We start from the raw sequence: 27,226 nt of genomic DNA, 5'->3' as shown, positions 1-27,226 counted from the left end.
GGGGGGGGGGGGGGGGGGGGGGGGGGGGGGGGGGGGGGGGGGGGGGGTCTTTTTCATGTTCATTTATTTTTGAGAGAGATAGAGAGAAAGAGAGAAACAGAGCATGGGGAGGGGGGAGAGGCAGAGAGAGAGGGAGACACAGAATCCGAAGCAGGCTCCAGGCTCTGAGCTGTGAGCACAGAGCCTGATGCGGGTCTCGAACTCACAAATGTGAGATCATGACCTGAGCTGAAGTCAAACACTTAACCAGCTGGGCCACCCAGGTGCCCCTAGTTCAGTTTGTTTAATGTTTATTTTTTAGGGGCACGTGGGTGGCTCAGTCTGCTAAGCATCTGACTTCAGCTCCCGTCATGCTCTCATGAGTTTGTGGGATCGAGGCCACATCAGACTCAGCGCTAACAGTGGAGGCTGCTTGCTCTTCTCTCTCTCTTGCCCATCCCCTACTCATGCTTTTCTCTCTCTCTCTCTCAGAAATATACCTTAAAAATAAATGTTTCTTTTGTATTTTGGAGAAAGAGAGAGAGACGAGGAGCAAGGTGGGGCAGACAGAGGATTCAAAGTAAGCTCCACACTGACAGCAGAGAGCCCCATGTGGGGCTGAAACTCACAAACCGTGAGATCATGACCTGAGCAGAAGTCCTGCACTCAACCAACTGGGGCACCCTGGTGCCCCAGAATATGGTTTAAAGTACAAATCCATTTCTCTCATTTGAATCTTTGTATACAACACCATTTACTAAATAATTCTTGCCTTCCCTTTGTGACACTCACATCATTCTATATTTCATTATTATGTACCTTTAGCTTCTCTGAACTGCACCTTTATGCCGCTAGAAGCACACTGGTGTAACCTGGAGGGTTCGCTCCATTTCTCCTGAACCCCACCTCCTTCCCTCTCATCCCTTCCCACCTCCCTTTCCCCTCTTTTCTGGGGAGATAAGAAAAGACGTAGCCTCCCTCGAGGACCTTGTGTTCCAAGCAGGAAAAAAATATTTATGCCCCAGAGATAAGTGAACTGTGCAGTCAGTGCTCAATTGAAATAATAAGTTCAAATGCAACGTGAAGGTATCATCTACCAGCTTCTCTATAGATTACTCACTACTCTATAAAATGCCTCCAACCATCCTAATTCCCATGAATCTCTACTGTTGCATGATCTTGCTCTTGTTTTTCGGATTGGCGCAATTTAAATTGTATAAAGGAAGATTCATTGGGATGACTTCACCAACTTACTTAGAAATAAAAAACTAGTTATTTGAACCATTGCTTTTGTTTCATTCTAGAGGGAAAAAATAAGCTGGAACAGGAATACTGTCAGATAAACAGTTTACAGAAATTTGAAGCCACAGAGGGGCTGGAATTTAGGGACTATTTCTCTGTTGGCACTGCTTCAGAAGCACAAGAATGTTCTGGACTATCAGATGGCTTCTGAACTTCTAGTTGGCATTTGCAGAGATCTAAAAGGTTGAGTTAAGAAGACAAAGATCAGGGGCGCCTGGGGGGCTCAGTCAGTTAAGCATCTGGCTTTGGCTCAGGTCATGATCTTGTGGTTCGTGACAGCTCAGAACCTGCTTCAGATCTTCCCTCTCATGCTCTCTCTGCCCCTCCCCCACTCGCACTCTCTCTCAAAAATAAACATTAAAAAAAATAGATAAGACTGTCGTTATCCTTACACAAATCAGGAGGCAAGATGAACAAATAATAATAATTACAAGGTTTTTCTCCAATCAAATTTTTCTGATTTTAAAAACTCTAAAATGAAGATGTTTTCCAGTGACCCAAGGTTAATTCTGGGCTCCCAGAATTTTTAACAGGAGTACTTGGCTCTTCATCAGCCATGATATAAAACCAGTCTCTCTCTAACCCAGCTCGTCCATGTCACCCCAGTCTGGGAGGGGCCTGCCTGGACCTGGAGGACCCCATGCATGGGGTCCGGCGATCCCTCAAAGTGCTAACTCTCTAAGCTTAGCTGGGTGTCCTGACTGGTTTGTCTTGAACGTTGGGCTGCCTGAGAATCCCCTGCTGAGTCAGGCTGTCCCAGAGGGGGACCCGGGCAGGCAGTTTCCAACAGGTTCCCGGGGACACTTCCCCACAGGCTCCCAGCAAGTCCTGGGAGGCCCCACTAGACTAGAGCTCTGCAAGGCAGAGGACATCTTTGACTCATTTCTGTGTCCAGGCCCTGGGACAATACCAGGCATGTAGGAAGTACTTTATAAGTATTTACCAATTGATGATAACTGGTTCCAAATTCTAGTTGGAATTAAAATCTTTAAGTTTTGTTTTGACAGAAAATAGACCATCATAACAGCCTCCAAATGCTGTCAAACAAATAAAAATACCTTTGGCTTGATTTTAAAGAAAACACAACAAGATATTTAAATTTTTCGATTCAGAGGTGCCTGGGTGGCTTGGCCAGTTCAACGTCCAGCTCTTGATTTCAGCTCAGGTCATGATCTCACAGTCATGAAATCGAGCCCCGTGATGGGCTCCTTGCTCAGCACGGATGTGTACTTGAAATTCTCTCTCTCTGTCTGCCTCTCTCCCCACCCCCTCGAATAAACAAATGAAATCCTCAAAAATTTTTTAAATTTCAATTTCAATAGTTATCACTGCTACAAGTTCAGCTAGTGTCAGGAATCACTAAAGACAGGATCTTTCCATGCTGGCTAACTCGAATAACACATAGCTCTGTTTCACAAAAGCCAGAAGAAGTAGGGAGAAAATTTCAGGCAATAAATTGTCCAACTTTGTGGTAGAGAACACTTGAAAATAAAATCCACCTTGAGGTTGTAACCATATTTCAGTTCTTGCTTGTCTTGTTCTTTTCTCTTTTTCTCCCTGGCTCTTTCTCTTCTTTGACTTGCTATTCTCTCTGCCAGTCTCTCTGTCATCTTCTCTTTGCTTTTTTTAAGTTTATTTATTTTGTGAGAGAGAGAGTGCATGCAGGGGAGGCAAAGGAAGAGGGAGAGAGAGAAGCCCAAGCAGGCTCCACACTGTCAGCTCAGAGCCCGATGTGGGGCTCGATCTCAGGGTTCATGGGAGCCACTAATGAATGCATTGTTCTCAGAGTGGGCGGTTGAAAGACTCAGGCCAGCGCTGTTGAGAGAGCAGAGAGAATGATCTAGGGAGACTTCCCAAAGGATCCACAACTTGACTATGGATAGAACTCGGCTCTGCAGAGAATAGCTGGACCTACACCCCAGGATAGCAATTTATAAGCACTTACATGACCTTAGGAAGTTTGCTGTTTAAATAGGAGTTCTTTTCTAGATTTAATCCAATTCAACGAAGATTTGTGGTCATGACAGTGATGGTTAAGGACACAGAGTCTGCAGGCAGATTATCTTGTTTCCAAACCCAGTTCCAAAACATACTGCCTGTGTGACTTTGGGCAACTTACTTTTCTATGCCTCAGTTTCCTCATCTGGTAAAGGGGGATGACAACAGAGATGATGGGAAAATTAAACAAGGGTATGATGAGAGGGTATCACTCAGTGGTAGAGCATCCGACTGCAAGCGTGTGATGACCTAGAAATATTAGTCATTATTTTTTGGCCATCATTCCTTTTCTTTTCTTTTTTAAATTATTTTTTTTAATATTTACTTATTTTTTAGAGAGAGAGACACACCATGAGTCGGGGAGGGGCAGAGAAAGAAGGAGACACAGAATCCCAAGCAGGCTCCAGGTTGTGAGCTGTCAGCAAAGAGCCAAACTTGGGGCTCAAACTCATGGGCTATGAGATCATGACCTGAGCTGAAGTCAAACGCTTAACCGAGTGAGCCACCCAGGCACCCCTGCTTTTCTTTTAAAAGTAAATGAAAACAAGAGCTTATAATTTAGCTGGGGGTAGTGAGCTGGATAATAACAACTCATACTGATTTTCCCTTCTCTGGTTATTTCTGGTCATGTTTTTAAGAAGGACATGGCTTATATTTATACATGTAATGGAAGAAATACTTACCGATGCATTCTGGGAAGTGCTTCAGCTAATTGTGTCAATTAATCCTTACAAACCCTATGAAATATCATTAGCCCCATTTTACAGATGAGGAAACTAAGCCTGAGAGGCATCATTAAGTTGCCCAAGGGCTCACAGCTGGTAAGTGGCAGGGTAGGGGGTTTGAGCTCTGGTCTCCCCCAACCCACAGGCTTTTGTGCTCCACCCTGAAGCAGCCAGAGAGCTTGAGAAACAGCATTCCCCCAGAGTTTTCACCCACGGTGAAATAAACCTCTTTCTCGCTAGCACCCCTCCAAACCCCACCCAGCTGACTCACCAAGAAACTGGAAAGGCAGTGTCACTAGGGAAGTCACAAAAACATGGGAAATCTTGACTGGCAACCACCACCTTGTCCTTCAAGCCTCCAGGCTAAGTGATCAAGCTCTGGGGAGATTAGGTAATCTTTGGCAAGTGTAGGATACCTGGTTGCCAGGATTCACAGGACTTGTTGGATTCTGGTGTTTATTGTGCATTTAGTGAACTCCCAAAGACACCCTCCTGGAGCTCCTAGTTTTTAGCCAGAGGTAAGAATAAATTTGGGGCCAAGTCACCCATTTACCAAATGAGACAGCCAAAATTTGTCTACCTAGTGGACAATACTCCCAATATTTTCTCTCCACTAGGTCTTCGGCAATGGGCAAGAGTTTTAAGTCTCGTCCATATGGCTACGAAGGTCCCATTTCCCAGAAGCATTCCAGAGAGCTCTAGGGAAGAGCGAGTCCTCCGTGACCTCCTCTGGATCACTTGTGGCCAAATTTGGATAACATCCAAGATCGTATAACTAATTCCCTCTTCTTCTTTGGATGCCATCAACCAAGGGGCGTTTAGGAATGTGTAAATAATTCCCAGGAGAAATTGGCCAGGATTACCTAATCATGACTAATGAAGCCGTCATCTACTGATCCTTCCCGCTGTTCAATAATGCTTTCTGAGGAGTGCTTTATGAAGATGGATCGTATTGTAACCCTGCACCCAAGAAACTGGCATGATGACAAAGAAAACAGAGGCTGGCTTATTTTGTATGCCACTCTATTTTTCATTATACCTCACAATAACATGTTATTAAACGAAAATGAATTTGCCATTAAGGACTAGATACTATTTAATAACTGTTCAGAGATGTTTCATGATTCAATTTTTTTTCCTTTCCATTTGGTAACTATTGCAGCAGTCCTGTGAGTAAATGTCATTCTGGATTAGGTGAGGCTGGATTTTCTAGAACAATCTTAAATGTTTCACGGAACTTGGTCATTAAAACTTGTGGTTCAAAACTTTGTTTGCAAGATTCTGACGTTGAATTGGCTGTTTGAAAAACAGAAAGAATGAGGGAGACTGTCTCCACAAGTACTCCCAGAAAATGACAGGAAATAGGACAGCATTTATGTGCACATACAGTGGCTCTCCCTGGAGGGGCTAAGGGGCTTTCTGGAAAGCAGTCTCCCCAGTTGCCCTCTCCAAATGGTATGTATGGGTCAAGATAGTCAATGTTACTTTGCAATAACAAATAAACCAAGATTCCAGTGATTTAAATGACAAAGTCTATTTCTTGCCTGTAGTATGTGTATATATACCATACGTACCATATGCAGCATTGTATCTGCCATGAGTTGTCTTGGAAGGTAGACAATGATGCCCCTACTCTCTGGAAAAGTGGGAGAGGAAAAAAGAGCTCTGAAGGATATCAAAACAGCAATTAAAAGCTTGACCTTGAGCTGGTCACATGGCCCCAGCCAACCCCAAAGAGTGGGAGGGAGCCAAGAACTACAATCTTGCTAAGTGCCCAAAAAGCAGAAACCTTCTATCTGTCGATCAACCCTAATGAGTACTAACGAAAGATCAAAATGAGGATTTTGTTCAATCAGTTCAAGGGCCTAAATAGAACAGAAAGACTGACCCTCACGCAAGTAAAAGAGAATTCCTCTTGCCTGATGGTCTTTGAACTAGGACATTGGCTTTTTTTCTATCTTCAGACTCCAACCCAAATACTGGCTCTTCCTGAGCTTGAGCCGCTCCTACTCAAGATGAAAATGTGCTTATTCCTGGACCCAGGAACTCCACTTCTAAGCAGACAAGCCCCTCATGCCCTGCACTGTGCCTGTGGATTGAATGAACTGGGGCAATTAGAAATGTGATGGTTATAATGGCCCAGACCCATCAACTACTAACAGCGTGACTGGTTTTTCCATCTGTAAAATGAACAATCATAGTTCCCAGCATTGTCATGAAGGTTAAATAGGATACTTTATGCACAGCACGGGGCCCGGGACATAGTAAGCACTCAGTAATGGTGGCTCTTGCTTGTTTTTACATCCCAAGACCGGTTGGTGTCCTCTTCCTGCAGGAATTGACTCTGTTTAATTAGTTCTGATAGATAGTAGGAAAGAAGGTTGGGTCATTTAAACCATGGCATCCAGATCAATGACTGCCCCCCTGCACTTCTTTGGTGTTAGCCAACAGCCTTTATGTATCTCAAAAAATTGTGATACCCCCCCCTTCAAACCTGACAATGATTATGTATTTTTAAATCCTTGATTTAAGCATGAAGAAAACATCTGAAACTAAAAAGGTTCTCTAAATTTGGGCCTCAAGATGTACATATACAGTAGTCTCCTTTTATTTGCACGAGATTCCTTCCAGGACCCCTAGTAGATGCCTGAAATCACACATGTACCCAACCCCATATGTAGGGGTTTTGCCTGTGTACACATATCTATGATAAAGGTTAGTTTCTAAACTTGTCACAGTAAGAGATTAACAATAATAACTAATATTAAATTAAAACAATTATAATGATGTACTGTAATAAAAGTTCTATGAATGAGGTCTATCTCTCCCTCTCTCTCAAAATATCTTACTGTAAGGTCCTCGTCTTTCTTCTGGTCATGATGTGAGAAGATACAGTGCCTGTGTGATGAGATGAATGACAGAGGTCGGCATAGTGACATGACTTTAGGCTACTACTTACCTTCTGATGGGAAGTCAGAGGGAAGATCACCTGCTTTGGACCACGGATCATCTGAGGATCATCTGAGACCACAGACAGTGAAGAGGATGGGGGGAGGGGGCTACTGTGTGTCTTAAAGTAGTAGGACATTAGTATGAGGCAGAGCTTTATTGAGTCTAGAGACAATAGTAGGTGGACATCTGGGTTCAAGACTCCTGGCTTTCTCTCCTGGGCCTTCTGGGGGTCTGAGGCACAGTGAGATGAAAGACGCTGAGTTGGTTAGATGGCCTTGCCAGTTAGAGAAAACTACCACCTTTTTGTCCTTGGGAACTTGAAGTAGTTGTACTTCCTTCTTGAGCTTCTGACAATGCAGCCCCGCCCAGGGAGGTGCGCACCAACCTGAGACTTCCCTGGGCCATTTCCTCTTGAGGGACTGCGCCTCCATGAACATGGGTCACTTGCTCAGCTCCAGTATATACTACAGTATGAAAACATGACTAGAAATCATTATCTCGTTCTCAAAACTTAATTTCTGAACGCGTTCGCCAAAAAGATTAAAACCCTAGGGAGACCACACACAAGCAGAATTTAGAGAGCGGCACATCTGATCACCTCCATAGGAAAGATGTTATAAGCCTGAATGGCCAGAGCTGTGATTCTGATTGTGGTCCCAAGGCCCAGAGAGGCCCGCCTGGAGAGAGACTGCAGTCCTCTCTGTGTCTGAGACATTAATTTCACCATCTCCAGGGACACCATCCTCACCAGTAGGAAGGACTCGCTAGAGAAGAAGGACAAACCCAGCAGCAAGGTCATAGACCCACACATTAGCTGGTTCCCTCTTCTAGAAGCTAGGGCAAAATTGGCTTCTCACTGGCTCTGAAAGTTGTTTTGTCTAGAATCGGATGCCTATAAAGGTAGGCATCCTTGTCCTCAACATGCAGCCACACAAATCAGCATGACTGTGGATACTGTAAACATGAGAAAAATGTAGGGCCCAAAATGACAGATTACAAAGATCTTCACATGTATGATATGCATAAAAATCAGCAGGAAGAAACAGCTTTTCTTGGCCACAACTCATTCATTCATTCATTCATTCATTCATTCAGTATTTATCAAACTCCTACAACACGTCACACACTGTAGGCTAAGCATTCTATTTTGAACAAGCAAAACAGGCAAGGGGTATCTTCTTGAAGCTGGCTTTCTACTGGGAGACAGATTTTTGTCAAATAGTTACACAAACACAAAACTACAAAAGTGACAAGTGACACAAAGGTGAGGTTCATGGTGACAAGACAGCCATAATGCAGGTATCAGCTAACGAGGGGGAATGGGGAAGACTTTCTGGGGAATGTATACAAGAGTGAAGAGAAGAAGAGAGAGGTTTCTAGGCATAGGAAACAGTCTATGCAAAGGCCCAGTGGTGGGAAAAAGTGATGAGAGGGAGATTTTGACCTTGCCTATCCTGAAATTAGAAAAATAGGAAATAGTATTTTCTTCTTGTTGTTTTGTAGTAGCTTTTTCAACTTTTCCCCCCAAGATTGTATTTAATGTTTATTATTTTGAGAGAGAAAGACAGTGTGAGTGGGGGAGGGGCAGAGAGAAAGGGAGACACACAATCCAAAGCAGGCTCCAGCCTCTGAGCTGTCAGCACAAAGCCCAACACAGGGCTCAAACTCATGAACTGTGAAATCATGACCTGAGCCGAAGTTGGACACTTAACCAACTGAGCCACTTAGGGGCCCCTCTGCCAAGATTTTATTTTTAAATTATCTTTATACCTAATACAGGGCTCAAACTCACAACCCATAGATCAAGAGTAGCATGGTCTACTGACTGAGCCAGATGGGCGCCCCTCATTTTTATTTTTTTAAGCCTCTCTGGAAAACAAATTTGATGCATGGTGGTGTGAATGAATATCACTGACAGCCTCTGCGGGTCACCTCACAGGTTTGATGCCTCCTCCCCTTGCACCCATTTCTTTTCAGCGCCATTGGCTTATTTATGTACAAAATTGAGAATGCAAATTATCTTGTGGATATCTTGCACAGACTCCATATTTTCTTCATTCTTTTTTTTTGGAAAAAAATAAAATAAAAACAGAAAATTGCAGAGAATAATATAACACCACCTACCACATATTATAAACAAAGGTTAATGTTTTAACATAGTTGCTTCAGACATCTGTCTTAGGGAAAAGTATAAAATGTAGCAGATTTACTCAAAGTCCCTGGCCCACTCCCCTGCCTCCCACCCACAGACATGAACTTGACATGGAGCCTTTCAGGTCACATTCTAAAACTTTAACTTAATGTGTATCTACCCATAAGGAAAATGGCATATTGTTTTGTGAGTTTTCACTTATTTATTCTTCCAGGTGAATTTTAGAATGAACCTGTCTAAATCTCTGTAGTCTCCTCTTTTTTTTTTTTTTTTTTTTTGGATTTTTATTGGAGACGCATTAAAGGGATTTATTACTTTGGAGAGAATCGGCATCATTACATTATTAGTTTTTCCCTCTAGGGACAAAGTATGTTTTTCATTTATTCAAGCATCCATCAAGTCCCTTCATTAAATATCTATTTTCCTTCTTGTCCATACAGCACATTTCTTGTTATTTCCAGGTAATTTGTGATTTGTGTTGATGTTGGAAATAAGATTTATTTTCATATTATAATTGCTAATCCATTCTTGCTAATTAAATGGAAGAAGTTAATTTTTTAAATATTTATTTGGTAACTGGCCATTTCAGCACTCTTATTATATTTAATACTGTAGTTTTTCAACTGATTCTTTTGTGTTTTCTTGGCAGAGATTCACACAGTATATGTAATACCAGAAATTTGCAAATAATGATCATTTGGTCTATTTCTTATGATGGTCACACTCCTTTTTTTCATTACTCAATGAGTTAGCTAGGACTTCCAGAACAATGTTAAATTATTTTAGTGATGCTCATTATGCCATATGCAGTGAGGATATGTTATCCCTCATCCCTGTTCTTTTTTTTTTTAAGAGACAGACAGAGAGCAAGTCGGGGAGGGGCAGAGAGAGTGAGGGAGACACAGAATCCGAAGCAGGCTCCAGGCTCTCAGCTGTCAGCACAGAGCTCGACTCGGGGCTCGAACCCACCAAGCATGAGATCATGACCTGAACTGAAGTAGGATGCACAGACTGAGCCGCCCAGGCGCCCCACCTTATCCTTGTTTTTAAGAGGAGTGCCTCCAATATTGCATTTTTTATAGTGTCAACAGCTGTTCATGACAGCCTTTATCATGTTCTTTTTCCTTTTACAATAATGAGAGTTCCCCCCCCCCAATCTGTATATATTCATAAAGCAGAGTGGAATAAAAAGACACTGGAACTCACTTTGTTTTTTGGTAATATTTTGCAAAATTGAAGACTCAACCCTCATCAGCTCTCTTTTCAGTTGTTTGTGTGGGAAAAAGCATTAGACAGTTCCAGTTCAGGCTTTGAATCCACTTAATGGTTTCATTTAACGCAGGTCCTCTTACTTCTCTGGTCCTCAGTCCCCCCCGCCCCCACTATAAAATGGAAAAGGATAAAATTCTGGAATGTACTTCAAGTTGTGAATAACTGAAGCCCTACTTTAATGAAACCTCTATTTTTTTAGTCAAACAATTTTACAGAATCAACCACATACCATAATTTGACAAGGCTGAGGAAGATTAAAAGTTTAGGTTGAGTATATAGGAAACGGAGCTCAAAAGAGTTCACGATAAGTAGGTTATAAACCTGCATGAAGTTCATGGCTTAAGTTTTAAAATAATAACTACTACTTATTGAGTATTTACTGTGTCCCAGAAATGCATGCTTTCCTTACACTAAAGCCTAGTAATTGCTTATATCAGCCCTGTCAAGTAGGGAGGCCTGAGATCCCCATTTTCTAGATGAGGAAATGGGACGTGGTAGGTGGCAGCTCTGGAGGTGAGCTCACTCAGTGCCTGGGCCAGTTTCCTTGTGGTATAGCCTCCTTCCTATTCACATAGCCTGGGAAGCTCAAGTCCAAAAGTTCCCGGTCTCCCTAGAACATAAGATTCTGGATTTGACTTAGCTTTCACCCATCAGCTGCGCCGGCCAGTGACTAGATTTGGAAATGGAGAGAGGCAGAAGACAAGGCTGTGTTTTGCAAATCCTTGTGGTTCAGATGCCTACAGTTGGGCACATGGCTTCCCAATCCCCAGATCACAGTAGAAACAGGTGTCCTGGCCCCCCTGGCTGGGAAGCAACTTCCTGAATCTCCAGATTGAGGCAGAGAAGTCATTTCCTTCCACAGCCCACTTCTACAAGTGCTCTTCTGGGAGCCGTTCCCAGAGGCCAGTCCTCCCCTCCAGCCCTTCCAGCAAATGCTATAAGAACCCAGATCCCTTATGAAATCCCTTTCTTCCTAAACCAGCTACAGTAATTTCCATTGTCTGCACTTGAACTTGGTCATTATTTATTTTATTCTATTTTTAATGTTTATTTATTTTTGAAGGAAAGAGACAGCATGAGTGGGGGAGGGGCAGACAAACAGGAAGACAGAATCTGAAGCAGACTCCAGGCTCTGAGCTGTCAGCATAGAGCCCAACGCAGGGCTTGACCCACGAAATGCAAGATCATGACCTAAGCCGCCAACGGTGGACACTTACCTGACTGAGCTGCCCAGGGGCCCCAGAACTTGGATCATTATAAGCCATGTAATTAATCTCCCTTTTCTCATGTGCTAAATAAGAGAAGCCACACGGTACAATGAATTTGGATCAATGGCCTGAGTTCTAGTCCCATCTCTGTTATTTAACAGCTGTATACTCTGGGCCAATTCCTTTACCCTTCCACGTCTCAAATTTTGTTGTGGTGGTTGTTGTTTAATATTTGACATGAGGGAATACAGTGTTACTTTGGGCTCTAACATTCCGTAAGTATCATCAGCCCAGAAGAGTATAAAATACCCAGGATGCCCACTGCCTGTTCAGCAATTCACAGGAAGCCAATTACACACCAGAAACTAGCAAGGCGATTTCTAGTTCTCAAGTCTTGGCTCTTCCTTGGTCTGACTAATTTGGCAGAATGTTCTGTGAGGGGCCTGGGATCCAGACCCTCCCCAGAGAGGGACTTGAACCACTGGAGCACCACACTGAAGGTGGGGAGGGTGTAACACCGGCAGGACCTAGCTTCATTAGGAAGCTACGGACGAGACAAGCTGAGGGGTGCAATGCCTGTGATGAATAGAGACCAAGTCAAGCAAAAGGTCAGGAAACTGGAAAATCAGGACAGGACCGGGGAGAATTCTGAGGGCAGAGGTCGATCACAAGTCAGGGATGGAAGCCAAGAAGTCTAGCCTGAGGCAAGGAGTTGACAGTTTAGAATGCTGTGGTCCAAGTAAGGATGAGGAAGGCAGTCAGAACTCACCAGTGAAGACAGAGACTTCAGAGTCCAGGTTGTGAGGTAAGATGGGGGTCCTAAGCCACCCTCCACCAGCTTGCTCAGATTCAACCAATTCAGCACCCCGCACAGTGTACAAGCTCTGAAGTGGTTGTTGCATCAGCTTGACCTGAATGAGTGAAGACCTCAGGGGTCACAACAGAGCACACCTCGTCTTGGAACAGATGTTTCCAGCCCCAATGATAGGAGGTGTTTTCATAAGTGAGCAAATCAGCTGCATCTGGGGAGAATGGTGCTGGCCGAAGGAGAACAAAACTAGGTGCCGTTGAATTCTGGGAAATTATCTAGTGGGGTGAAGGTGGGGGGTGGATGAGAAGAGAGCTGGATGGCGCGTGCTCCAGCCATGGAAGGGTAGACTTCTAGAGTCTCACCGTCTTTCAGGGAGAGTGAAGACCCACTGCCCTAAAAATATTTTTGTTTTAATTTATTTTTGATATAGAAAGATACAGAGCATGAGCAGAGGAGGGGCAGAAAGAAAAGAGAGACACAGAATCCAAAGCAGGTCCAGGCTCCGAGCTGTCAGCACAGAGCCCGACGCGGGGCTCGAACCCACAAACTTTGAGATCATGAACTGAGCCGAAATCAGACCTTTAATCGACTGAGCCACCCAGGCACCCCAAAGTGTGTGCCTTAATAGTTTGCTATCCCCATGCTTATGGTTCTTTTCCACCCTTCTACCCATATCAGCTCTCTAAACATGGCCCTTTCTAATTGGCTCTCAGGTCCTTCCCAACAAGGATGCTGACAAACAAATTCGTAAGATCCAAATGACTAAAATAACACAATTTGTTTCCCTTTCCAGAGGCTGTTGCCTTTTTATAGGCAAACTAACTGTGATGGATTTAGAATGTCCGGGGAATACTGTGGAACAAGAACCAGGTTAATGAAATCTTACCCTAAGGGATATACAGTCAATCTTCATTATTCAGGGGTTCTGTATTTGTGAGTTTGTCTAACCACTAAAATTCACTTGTAACCCCAAAATCAGCACTTCGCAGGAATTTTGTGGTCGCTCCCAGATATGCCCAGAGTGGAGAAAATCTTGAGCCACTCAACAGACACCTTTCCAGGGGAGGTTGGACATGGCGACTCTCTGCCGTGTTATTTCAGCTCTCATATTCTAAACAAGTGACCTTTTTTCCTGGTCTATGTAGTTCCACATTCTGTGTGCTTTTTGTTGGTGATTTCAGTGTTTAATGCCCCCCAAACATGGTGCTGATGATGTGCCGTCTAACGTTCTTGAGGGCAAGTGACTTAAAGAGAAAACACATGTGTTAGACAAGTTTCTTCAGGCATAAGTTACAGTGCTGTTGGCCATGGGCTCAAGGTGTACGAATCAACACTATCTCCTAAGCAAGGTGCTCTTAAATGGAAACACATGATACAAAGTTATGCACTCATTGATTGATGAAGATGTTGTGACCAGAAGCTCAAAGGATACCAACTCTGTATTTCCCCAGGAGAAATACTTTGGTATTTGCTAAGTATTGCTTACAGTGACTTCATAAAACATAACTACTTCAAATACTGAGAATGGGCTGTCATTGGTACTTGGTCTACCTCCAAACACTTCCTCATTCTAACACTATTACTAGGAAATGCTTGCGGGGGCCTCCCGCATGATTCTTGCAAAGAATGATAATGAAAATATTTGGAAACATTTTTCAAGATCTTTGCTTTTTTTTTTAAGTTTATTTATTGAGAGAGAGAGAGAGAGAGAGAGAGAAAAGAGGGAGGGAAAGGGAGAGGGAAAGAGACAATCCCAAGCAGGCTCCGTGCTGTCAGTGCAGAACTTGATGCAGGGCTCAAACCCACGGAACTGTGAGATCATGACCTGAGGCAAATCAAGAGTCAGACACAACAATCTAAGCCACCCAGGTGCCCCCAAGGTCTTTACTTCTCAGCCTTTGTATAGACATGGCCAAAAATTCTCATTGACAAGCCTTGAATTTGATGGCCCATGTAGAATTGGATGTGACGGTCCAGAAACTAAGGCAAAAAGAAGCTCTAGCTAAATTTTTTTCTACCTGAATTTTTTTCCAACTGTCCTATAGCCTTTGGGGATTTCTCCCCCTTGAACAGATTCCTGATGAATGTAAAATTAAAAGGGCCTCCTAAGTGATCAATAATCTCATTAAAAAGGGTTCACGCAGAGTTTCTACAGAAAGTCCTCAGCAGCAAGTGTGGTCTGGGGCAGAGTTGGGTGGGCAGAGGTTTATAAGAAAGTCTTTACTCCCTTATTTATTATAGAGGGTTTGCTTTAGTCACCAACAGAGGGAAGTCTGTCATTGGGCCCTAGTCTGCACTGTTTCTACCTTCCCAGAACCCTCCTGACTAGAACTGGAGCCTGGTAAATTCAAACGACACCAGTAGCTTTTGCTGGAAAAGGTGCTTCTTAATCCCTAGGCACACAGCCCAAGACAAAGCGTCCTGTGTGTACTTTTAAGCAGTGATACCAGCTCATTCATTTCCCAAGACCGTTTAAGTGAATTGTGAGGATTCGCGGAGCTCAGATGTTTGCTGAAAGTTTTGCTTTCCTGGAAGGAAAGGCATTTCAAGGAGACACGGAGTCTCTTTTCATTGTATTTCCCTCTCTGTGAAGTTGTGAATTTCTTTTCTCTGCATTTAAATTCATGGGATAAAAAGGAGGCTTTCCTCCCCCATCATTCACTGTCCCCAAGCTCTTAAATGCCACCTATTCTGAACTCCACGTCCTGGATACACGTGTCTCATGGAAAAAGAGCTGAAAGGCCTCTCAGGGCGGGCTCCCCCAGCCAGGGGCCCTCTGGGCTGGGCCTCCCTTTGGGCCTCCGCAGCACCCAGCCCAGCGGCTTGTGTGGCTGAGTCCAGGGAGGAATTTGTAACCCGGGACTGTGGTCAGTTTTCTACTCAGGGACACGCTTTCTCACACAAAGGTCGAGAGTCAGGGCCTGACAAAAGCAATCTTGGAGATGAGCTGCTAGGAATGTTTTCTTAATAAGAGTCCTTTTCTTTTCCCTTGAGACCCTGAGAGTTTGAACCGCGGACCTCTCAATCCCTCGACAGAAGCCATAAACCACAAACGAGCCCCACGCTGAAAGGATGTGCGAGCACCCAGCACTCTGGGCTTGCCCTCAGCTGATAGCTTGGGCAGCCTGCCCACACTGGTGGGGGGCGGGGCGGAGGCAGCTTCCTGGGCCACCAGGGAGCCATCGGACCGGGTCAATGCAGGCAGGCCGGCCTGGGGCCTGTTCTCAGAGCTCTGCCCGCACGACACTCAGGCCACTCTCTGTGGGTTTGCAGATGGCCTGCTTGTTTGGGGCATCCTCGTCCTCATCCTCTGGACTTCTGAGAAGTCCCCTGGGGCTGTTCCTGGGACACGATGACCCCAGCAGCCGTGGTGTGTGGCAGACAGGACCCTGGAGAAACTGGTGAGCCAGGAGAGCGCCCAGACTGGCACGCCACCCCAGCCACCAGGCGTGGGCTGCAGGGACGGCGCAGATTCCCTTCCTTCTCTCTTTTCTTCTTCTTTTATTTTTTAAATGTTTATTTCTTTATTTTGAGAGAGTGTGAACGAGGGAGGGGCAGAGAGAGACAGAGAGAGAAAGAAAGAGAGAGAGAATCCCAAGCAGGCTCCACGCTGTCAGCACAGAGCCCAATGCGGGGCTCGATCCCACGAAAGGTGAGAGCATGACCTGAGCCAAAATCAAAAGTGTGACGCTCTCTTTACTGACCGAGCCACGCAGATGTCCCTCTTTTCTTTTTAATTGATTTGCAAATATTTTTAGCAAATGTTAAAATCTGCATGTGTGTGTATATGTATGTGTATGTGGTTGGCAGCGGGGTTGAGGTTTTCCTGGAAAAGAGAAAAGACTGAAATAAGTTCAGGTGCTGGGGGGGGGGGGCGTTTGGCACACAGGAAGTATAACGACCTTTCACAAAGTGAGGTGTGTCCTTCTAGGTGTCTCTTTATGAGTGCATGTGTGTGTGCATGGGTGTGTTTTAACAAAATCATAGTCCACTTTACATCAATTTTCGGTTGGTTTTTTTTTTTCAGTCACTAAATTAGAAGCATATTTTCAGGACGAAATTTTTTTTCAGTCTATGAGTAGTACGTGAAAAATCTTCAAAAGTTACATTTCAGTGACCACATACTTACCAGATCACCTTTGTTTTTGTTATGGTCCTTGGCCTTTGTTAAACAGAGCAAAATAACAGAAAGCCTGGGATTTGGCCATGATGGAAATGTTCTCTATCTGTGCTATCCAATATGGTGGCCTCTGTAGTGGCTATTGGGCTATTGAAATGTGACCAGAGCTACTGAGGGAATAAATGCTTAACGTATTTAATTTTAATTAATTGAGATGCTAGTTTAAATAGCTACATGCAGCTGGTGGCAACTGTACTGGACTTCACATTTCTAGAAGATTCAAGATGCTCCCATTCTCTACTCCTAGAGGAAATATGGGAAGAAATTTTGAAGCCAGACTTCCTCCATTTGAACTACAATTCCTTCCGGTTACCAGCTGTGTGACTTTGCGTAGTAACTCAACCCCTCTGAGCCTCGGATTGCTCATCTGTAAAATGAGGATAATAATTGAAATGCCTTACTGTGTTGTTAGGAGGACTCTATGAGGTAATACTCATAAAGCAGTTGAACACATTAGTGCTCAATAATATATAATTCCCTCCTCAGAAGAGGAGCGAAAAGGAAACAAATTAGGGGAGAAGAGGAGGCTAGAGAGAGAAAAACATTGGAGTGAATCAAAGGGTGCTTCGTTTCCGTCGGGAAACGTGGGTCAGCAGTGCTAACAAACCACACTAGGCTCTCCACTGCACAGACCTTACCTTGACCACACTTTCAGAGAGAGGGGAGAGAGCAAAAAGTGCAGTCTGGAAGGCAGCAAACTCCTTCAGTCAGTCATCTATGGAATTCCTCTTTTCCCCAGAGGGCACCTCCCCTGAAGATCGGTTCACAACCGGGGCGCAGCCTGAACCCCGGGTAAGACAAAGCCCTGCTCAGGGGCTGCCTGCTCTCTGCACAGGCCTGGCAGTGGGCACGGCATTCCCGGCCCGGGAGCAGTCCCCACCCTGCGGCTGCTCCAAGGCTAGTTCCAGGGAAGGGCAGGAAATAGAACGTTAACTTTGTCGTAGGAGTGAGAGCCTTCTTCCATGGGGCAGAGTTCTTTAGAGTCAGAATAACAGATGAAGTAAAGCAAGTTTTTCTCTCTGGCTGTCTGTGTAAGAGGAGTTTACGGATTCATTCAGACGTTTGGCCCTTCCCTCCATTCAGACCGTCGGCTCTTTCCTCCTACATGTAACACCCAACTCACGTCCAGGATGTTCCAGAATGTGTTTCTCTGGCTGTTGTTATCTCCTGAAACCCCACCACAAGCAGCAGGATCAGCAAGAGGTCTCCTTGTCCCCAGTGAGTGATCTGTGAATCAACGAATGCATGATCACTGAGTGTGTTCCTGAAAACCCATATTCTAAAATAGGCATTCTCTGAACATTAGCCTTCTGTATTATTAATAGAATTTAAATAGAAGGATTCAATACGTTGTGTGTCTTGGGTCAATGTGGATTGTAAAGAATACCAAGGAACACTCCCTTATCTCAGGAAGAGGCACCAGTGCCAGACTGGCCATCAGAATGCCAGGGGTCTCTACCCTCTGGCACAGAGCCTCGACTTCCTTTTTTTGTAAAATGTGGAAGAGATACAGATGACCTCCAGGAGGCCTCGGAGCTCACACATTGGAGACAGCCTGGGCTCCCGGGGTGAGAGCATCCTACCTGCCCAGCTGGAATTTCCGCAGCCAGGAGGCCCCGGGGGAACCTTTGCAAAGCTGCTCTTGCTGCCTCTTCTAAAAGGGCCAGTTGGCCCAGGGATGTGACAGAAAGACCCACAGTGGTTGTCTCATCAGGGACCCCCACCACCCCTCCAGACACTGCCACAGCTCTGATCACCTCACTGGCTTCCGAAGGGGGCGGTGGGTTTCCATCCACAAGCCCCAATCAGGCCTTCTGTCCTGGTGCAGTGAAGCAGGCTGCCTCTTTTTTCCACCAAATGTCCCAGAGGGAAATGACATTCACCAAGAATTTGCACCAACCTTTTTAGAAGAAGAAGAAACAGTGTGAAAATCGCCCAGATCCTTGTTACTTAAAGCGTTTGAGAAGAAAACTGCAGGAAGTGGTAGATTCGGGATATAAAAGACATCATTTGCCTGCCTTATTATCTCATTTTTCGGCGGAGTTGACGGGACAGCTGCCTGTTATTACAGGGCACGCCAGGAAATGTTTAGCTGCCGAACAGAAAAGAACGAGTGAGGGATTAGCAGCCCTGTTCATGCCGCACAAATAGAATTCTTGCACCTGGTAGTCATGCAGTTAGATTGATCATCTTCGTAGGGTATGTTACTTAAATCCCATTTACAAAGAAACAAAAACAACCCCAAAAGGCGCCTTAATGTCATTGTAATTATGATAAGTGTTAGTAGCCATTTTGCGGTTTTTAGCCTAGATTAAATTAATTGGTGGTGGTTTTCATTTAATCACGCTAATCTTTTATTTGGTTTCTGTAATGTTGTAAATTTGCTATTTTATGTTGCAAGTCAAAAGTGTTCTTGAAAAATGGAAGATCGATAACAGTTTAATCCTCCGGAAGGCTGCTATCATTAATGATGTTGTGTAACAATAGTGATCTCTTTGCAAGGTGGCAGGATCACCTACAGACATGACATTTCAAAGAAAGTCAATAATTTGCTTCCAAATTTCCTTTTCTAAGGCGGGGGTTGGGGCGGGGTGGAGGGGCCACAGCACAGCAGAGATCCGGAGGCCAGAGAGGATGCTGAAGGACCTAAATAGCCTCCTTGTTCACACCGGGAGTAAACTCACTTGCCTCTTGCCGAGCCCCAGGGAGAAATCTAGCAGGAGGAAAGAAGTGAGTCTTGGATGCCATGAAAACTACCCTTCAGTAGGAATCTTGGAACGAATGAAAAAGTGAACCCTTCCTGGAGGCTTGTTGCTTAGAGGATTAGGGAAGAGACCTGAGATTCTTAATTCTGCATTCCTCTTCTGACCTCTCCTAGGGCCTCTCCGTGCCAACCCTTGATATAAAGAAGAATGAGACCAAGGGGGACCCTGTAGGAGCCCCTCACAGGCTGAGAGCACCAACTCGGCCCGGAGGTCTCAGGAATGTTTGGGTTTATAGGAGGCAGTAGTTCCCCAGGGGGCCAGCAGTCCGATGGAGGCAACCATAAAATGAACGTGTGAAAGGTCTGAGAGGCAACTGCAAGGAGTCAGATAGAACTAGAACTCACCGTGGCTACGCAGGAGTAAAGGCAAAAGAGGCTGGAGCCAGAGAAGGCCTTGAACGCCCTTCTAAGGGCCACGGTCTTTGTCCTCCACTGATGGAGCAGAGTAATAGAACATGGTCATATCTGTGCAGTGTAATCCTCCAGCATGAATCTGGAGAAACTGAAAGGGGAAAACCTAGGAGACTGTGGGAGTAGTCCAAGGAGGAGACACGGAGGCTGCCTGGCAGTGAGCATGGGGGAGACATGGAGCTTTGGGACAGAGCTCTGACAAGACGCCAACTGGTCTTCGGGAAGAGGGGCTGGATGGCCTGCTTGGACACGAGGTGAAGAATGGCAGCATTAATAAAGATGAGGAATTGAGTAGAAGAATGGATTAGGAATGAGGGAAGAGCTGATTTGTGCCATTTGGGGATGCCGGGTTCCAGGAACTGTGGGAAATCCCACATGAAGATGTCTGTCAGGAGAGTACTATGAGCATTCAGGTACCTGATGCTCAAAGAGAGTTGGGGATGTTCAGATTTGGTAGTTATCAAATTTGGTAGAGCTATTCTGTACTTATGTGAAAGGAGGTAGTGGTTGAATCCACTGGATTAACAAGATCACTCAGGGACCATGTACAGTGAGACTAAACACAGGCTAAAAACAAAGGTAAAAGAACACCACCTGTTATGGACCAAATGTTTGTGTCCCCACAAATTCATATGTTGAAATCCTTCTCCCCAGTGTGATGGTATCAGGAGGACAGATCTTCGGGAGGTGATCAGTCATGAGGCTGGAGATCAGTGCTCTTACATGAAGGAGACCCCAGAGGGCTCCCTCCCCACCTCTGCCACGTGAGGACATCTATGCCATCTGTGAACCAGGAGGAGGGCCTCCACCAGACTCTGAATCTGCCAGAGGCTTGACCTTGGACTTTCCAGCCTCCAGAATCATGAGAAAGAAATGTTTGTCACTTAGGCCAGCCAGTCTATGGCGTTTTTGTTAACAGCAGCTCAGGTGGATGAAGACACCACTCTTTAAAGCTGGAAAGAGGAGACAGCAGAGAAGAGAATAGTCCAGAAGCTGGCGGAGAGTAGAGTTCTCATGAAGGACATTAGCAACGATGTCACCTGCCAGATAGGCCTCGTGTTCCTGGAGTTGACAGTGCCAAGGCCACTGATGACCCTAACAAGAGCCTTCTCTTTCTGGGGGTGGAGGTGGGGCGCCTGGTAGGGAAGGGCCAGGGCACTGAGCAGAAGCACTGGATTGCACAGAGATGAGCAGAGGGTGAGCGCGTGGAGACTATGGATAGACTTGTTAAGGACTGAGATAGGAAAGAAAGACCCACCAGCACATGCAGGATTAAGAGGACTTCTCTCCTTACCCTGAACCTGCATATAAGCTAGAAGCAGGGTGACAGCGAGGAGCGAGAGGAACAGGATGGTGATGGATGGGAAGCACAGGGAAGCTGTTGGCCACGCACTGTACACACTCCGGTTCTCTGGGAAGGGTTGCTGAAGGATCGTCTTGTTTCATGCTTGCATTTGCTTCAGCTCTTCTCTCCACTGGGATGGTGCCCATTTGTCCCCCTGCCCCCATCAGCTGCAAACCAGAATGTGCATCCTTCAAACCTGCCCCTTTCTCTGAAGTCCCCCAATGCGTCCAGCTGCATCGTGAGGTTTCCCTTGGCATGTCTTCTGTTCTCTCACGGCTCAATTCCTTCGCCCTGTGTTACTCTTGTTGGGAGTCGGGACTTCCCCACTACTAGATACTTAGTTCTTTAAGGGAAAGACTCATACCCTGAATCACTTTTGAGCTCCCCCCACCCATTCACGTAACCTGAACTGCGTGCCGCCCACCCACGGGGCAGTCAATAATATTCTTTAAAAGATCAAATACGTAGCCTGAAATTATATCTCCTGTCAGCTTCAACTACTTCTGATCCACTTCCTGTCATCATCAATTTCCATTTTCTAAAAATATACAAAATGATTTCCCTTTTGGCTTGAATTCTTAAATAAAAATGTATTGGAAAAATAAATGTGCTGTGATCAAAGTCACATATAAAAATATTTGAATGATCGTTGTCACCCAGGGCAAGTTATGTAATCTCTTGGAGTCTGTTTCCTCAGTCAGTAAAGTGCAAATAATAATAATAGTATGTACCTTTGGTGCTATTTCCATCATTAAATGAGACAATGTATATACATACAGTGCTTAGCACATCTTACATACAATAAATGCTCAATAAATAATAATAATAATTATTGTTATTAGCCAACTAGATAACTTCTGAGACCTACTGTGGCTAAGTTCTATGATTCTTTCTCCCCCAGTGCAGAGAAACCACACATACCTATAAACCATGCATGTATTTAATAATGCACTATAGCCATGAAGTTAGGGTTAAACCTATACTTAAATTTTTTTAAGTTGAGAGGGATAGAGAACAAGCAGGAAAGGGGCAGTCAGAGAGGGAGACAGAATCTCAAGCGGGCTCTGCACTATCAGCGCAGAGCCCCATGTGGAGCTCGAACTCACAAACTGTGACATGAGATCATGATCTGAGCTGAAGTCAAGAGTCAGATACTTCACCAACTGAGCCACTTAGGTACCCCCAACACTTAAATTTTCAAGTAGATGGGTGGCTTGGTTGAGCATCCGACTTCAGCCTAGGTCATGATCTCCTTGTTCCCGAGTTCGAGCCCTGCGTCAGGCTCTGTGCTGACAGCTCAGAGCCTGGAACCTGTTTCAGATTCTGTGTCTCCCTCTCTCTCTCTGCCCCTCCCCCACTCATACTTTGCCTCTCATTCTCTCTCTCTCTCAAAAATAAATAAAACCTTAAAAAAATAAAGTAGAAAAAAGCCAGAACTTGAAGCAAATGGAGAGAACAACCCTTGTGTATTCCTTTCTGTAAACATTTCTAACGCAATTAGGGGCTATGATAGCTTGCTTGTTCGTTCACTACACAAACAGCTTGTGAGCACTCAGAATGTGCAGATTGCCCTGGAAGGAGCCACAGGGGAATACTGGATGAATAACACACGAGCTCTGCTCTGAGATGTTCTGGGGTGGGGGGTACCCACCAAGTTCACAGCAGGTACAGCGTTCTGCGATATAAGAAGGTCCTGGAGGATGTGCTAGGACAGAGTCAGGAAGAAGGGGCAGAGGGGATAACAATGTGACAAGGATTCTGCACCAGGCACATCAATTTAGAAGCAAAAGGCTTAGGAGCTTGACTGACCATTCTGGGTTAAGAAAAAAACACGGTGTTCTTCTGACCTTCTTCTGTCCTCCACTCAAAGTCTTAACGAAAGCGGGGAGAGGGGCAGGATTGGCCACATTAAGCACCCAACGGGCTTCGGGAGACCAGTATCACGGGAAGGTCCATTGTTAGGCCAGCTGGATGTATCAAGCCCTCAGGAGTAGAGGGATTTCCATAGGAAAGGTTGATGCTGTTTTTTATTTCTTACTGTTTTTTCAAGTCCTCAGAAGAGTCAACAGAATGAAAGTCTGAATAAGACACAGTTTTTGGCAGAATGTGGAAGCCCAAGTCTTCACTAATTCAGACACTTAACCGCCCTGCAGGCCTCTTGTGTGTCTGCCGGCCAGTTATGTACAGGTGGTAACATGTGCGTATCTCACCAATGAACCTGAAGGGATACATCTGAAAGTCTTGGTGCAAGAGGAGTGTTCCACCCCCGCCCCCACCAAAAAAAAATAATTTTAAAAATAAAAAAAAAAAATGCCATTGGCTTTAAAACGTCTGAACTCACCCTGTGCTGGTGACAACTTTAAATTATTCACGTCAACATGAAATTTTTGGTGTTCTTATTAGAAGCTTCAGAGCATAATAAAAACTACATGCAAATACCTTGAGTTTTTAAATTAATATGAAATTTATTAAAGGAACACATTTTCACTAATTCTAAAACCTAGTTTCCCTTAAACTGTAAAGTTCAATTTAGAAACCTTATTAGTCTACTTATCATCTGAGAATATTTTAACCATCAGTTTCAAGGGGATTTAAACTCTGTCAACTAAAGCCACGGAAACTAAATTCTCCTAAACAGTAGCATTTACAAACGCAATTAAATTCCACCAGAAATTTAAGCTCCATTATATATTTAATATGTTGGATCATTTTTAGCACTTCAAATGCTTCTAACAAGCAAAATGTTCTCAAGTACTTACATGACTCTAGCAAAATAGCGCCACAGCAAATCTTAAGTTCCCTTAAGTATTCTAAAATTGTTCCTAAAGGTCTCTTCACTTAGTTTCAACCAAAAGTTAGTAATTACACTCTTTAAATCGGGAGTGCCATTCTCTAACAGGTCAAATCCTTCCTTACAAATACTTGAAATACCAAACAACACACATCATACTCAAGATTATAACATTCTATTCCTGAACTTACACAAAAATGGTAACTTTATAGATTTGATCAATTTCACCATCTCTCTAGTTATCTCTAAATCTTAACAGCATTAAAAATTCCATTAAGAAAACAGTTACACCATCCCAAATGAGTGGGGGTCATCACATTAGTGAAATGAGCATTCATATTGACAGGAGGCTTTCCGCCAAGGTATGAGATTTCATTCTCCCCTTGACAATGACCAACAACATAGTGAACTCTTGTCATGATTGCCATAGCAAAAGCAACTCCAAGTTCATGCCCTTGAGCGGGCATTGGTCCCTCCCAGTTTTAAGATGTAGCATGAGGGGCGCCTGGGAGGCTCAGTCGGTTAAGCAACCAGCTTCGGCTCAGGTCATGATCTCATGGTTCGTGGTTTCGAGCCCTGCATCGGGCTCTGTGCTGACAGCTAGCTCAGACCTGGAGCCTGCTTCAGATTCTGTATCTCCCTCTCTCTCAGACCCTCCCCTGTTCACGCTGTCTCTCTCTGTCTCTCAAAAATAAATTAAAAAAAAAAAAACATTAAAAAAAGTTAAAAAAAAAAAAAAAAGATGTAGCTTGACCTGGTGTATCTCCAATCCAGACACTGCCCATTTTCTTACCATTTTATTGGCTAGAATAACTTATTCATGACTGATTCTATTCTAAATGTTTTTCTTATTCTTCCAGTCTGACCAGATCATGAGTCTTATAAATCTCTAAATGACAGTTTCGTAAAATTCTGCATATCTCCCATGCTTTTGTCTGGCTCTACCTATAACTTGATCAAAGTGATGACCCCAAGCCAAACTTTTTCCCTTCAAATGACCCACCTCATGTCACAAATGCTGAAAGGTTGACATGTGCTCTTTTCCTTTTCTCATGAGATCTTCCTGCAATAAAAATTGTTCCCCAAGGGCTCCACCCAAGTTCAGACACTGCAGATCCAGCAGGGTGAAAAGTGGCTCTTTGGAACAACAAAACCGCTTTCAATCTTGAGCTTGTAGGTGAGGATGACCTGGGGTCTCATTCACGTGCAGAGATCTGGCACAGGTCTGGGCTGAGCCCCAAGACTCTCATTTCTAACCACCTCTGGTCATGCTGGTTCTGTCGGTCTTCAGACCATACCTTGCGTACGCAGTTTGACAGTTGGTGGTATATGAGCTGAATGATCAATCTGGCCCGCACTTTCTATAAATTACACAGAAACGTCTAATTTCCCCTCACTAATTCCTTCTGTCTCTTTTGTCAGTCATCAGTCCTCAGCTCATTCTGTTTCTCTCTCTCACACACACAGACACATATACATATCATGTCTTTTCCCTACCCCTTTTCAAACTATCAATGAGAATCTAATACTTTAGTCACTTTATTTTTTAAAATGTATTTATTTAAATTCAAGTCAGTTAACATACAGTTTAGTATTGGTTTTGGGAGTAGAATGTAGTCACTTTAAAAGTACTTGCTGTGTGGAGTGGGAAAGACAGCTTTCTAGAGAAAGGACGCAAATTTCAGCTGTGTAGTAATAATAATAGTTACCATTTAGTGTGTGCTAATTACATGCCAGTCACAAGAGCTATTTGTCTCATATAATATAATCCTATGAAAATGTATCATTGCTTACATTTTTTAAAGTTTAATTTAATTTATTTATTTGAGGGAGAGAGCACGTGCGTGCAGGTGGGGGTGGGGAAAGAGAGATGGACACAGAGATTCTCAAGCAGGCTCCATGCTGTCAGTGGAGAATCTGACTCAGGGTTCCAACGCACAACCCATGAGATCATGATCTGATGTGTAATCAAGAGCTGGATGCTCAACGAACTGAGCCAGCCAGGTGCCCCTCATTGCTCACAGTTTAAAGGATGAGGAAACTGAGGCTCAGAAAAGTGATAATAACTCACCTTAGGTCACGACCCAGTGTGGTAGCTGGTCAGACTCTCTTTAAAGCTCGCTCTACCAGGTGGCCTGTGACTGACTTTGCTAGAATGTAGCAGAAGTGACTTCCAAGCTTTGACCTCAAGAGGCTTGACGCTTCTGCTCTGGCCCTTTTAGAACACTGCTGCCTTGTGAACAAAGTCACTCTCCCCTCCTTGAGGATGAGAGACTTCAGAGATTGTGAGGCCCGGTTACCCCAGTTGTTCTAGCAAGGTCATCTGGGACCAGCCACCCCAAAACTGACCTGCTGGCCAACTGCAAACATGTGAGTGAGCCAGCCAACGCCTCGTGGGACAGAGATGAGGCACCCCAGCTGAGCCCGGCCTAAATGAGGAAATAAACAGGTGCTGCTTTAAGACACAAAAGCACAGGCGATTTGTTATATAACAGTAAAAGTGTGAACCAAGACTTGAGTTCCAGGATGTTGGAGTCTAAACCTCTTCCGGGCCCAAAGCCAGGATGTGCCACATCTTAACTCAATGCCCCATGACTGCTTTGGGTCCTGCTTACTCCTCTCTGAATTCTACCTCAAGGCCTAGTATAACCCCCATGTCATTTGTGATGTTCCTGCCTGCACCCCGCCCCCCACCTGCCTCCTTGGACCGGCTGCCTTACCTTCTTTCTCTCTGAGGCCCAGCTCCCCTTCGAGATGGCCCTTTCTGCTCTTCTTGGAGCTCTCTTTCTGGTAATGTGAGGCTTAAATCCTGGTCCTCCTTTGACATTCTAGGCCAGTGTTCCTTAAATTTGAGCGCGCTTAAAAATCATCTGGGGTATTAGGCTCAGCGTACGGAATACCTTCAACGATACTGTAACGGCGATGTAACGGGACCCACGCTAGCTTGTGGCCAGCACCGCATAACGTAGAGAGTTGTCAAATCACTACGTTGTACCCCTGAAACTAACGTAACGTTATACTTATTTAAAAAAACAACAACCGAGGCTTTGTCAAATGCAGATTCTGGTCTGGCGCTCTGGGGGAGGACGTGAGATTCTGAACCTCCAACAGGCTCCCAGGTGAGGCAGACGGCTGTGGCCTGGGGATCACTTGGGTTAGCAAGGCTGCAGCCTACTCTGTGAAGCAACTGAAGGGCCCCACCATTCACATAGTGACACGGCTGAGAGGGGGTGGGGCAGGGCTGGACTGTGCAGCCAAATAGAGAGACTCAGCTGTGCCGACCACCTTCACTCTGCATACGGAGGCATCTGAGGTCATTTGCCACTGTGAACTCAT

At 44.7% G+C, this 27,226-nt stretch overlaps 1 long non-coding RNA gene across 1 annotated transcript; it reads right to left on the bottom strand.

The window, feature by feature from the left end:
* Positions 1-16,981: 16,981 nt before the first annotated feature.
* LOC115297663 lies at positions 16,982-26,714 on the bottom strand. Its single transcript, XR_003911460.1, has 3 exons — positions 26,611-26,714; positions 18,480-18,671; positions 16,982-17,806 (listed from the first exon to the last, which is right to left on the bottom strand). It is a non-coding gene; the product is annotated as an uncharacterized LOC115297663 (long non-coding RNA).
* Between the last annotated feature and the right edge of the window lie 512 nt (positions 26,715-27,226).

The sequence above is a fragment of the Suricata suricatta genome, chromosome 1 (genome assembly GCF_006229205.1).
Source record: "Suricata suricatta isolate VVHF042 chromosome 1, meerkat_22Aug2017_6uvM2_HiC, whole genome shotgun sequence".
In the NCBI taxonomy this organism is placed as follows: domain Eukaryota; kingdom Metazoa; phylum Chordata; class Mammalia; order Carnivora; family Herpestidae; genus Suricata; species Suricata suricatta.
This window is presented reverse-complemented; position numbering and strand designations above follow the sequence as displayed.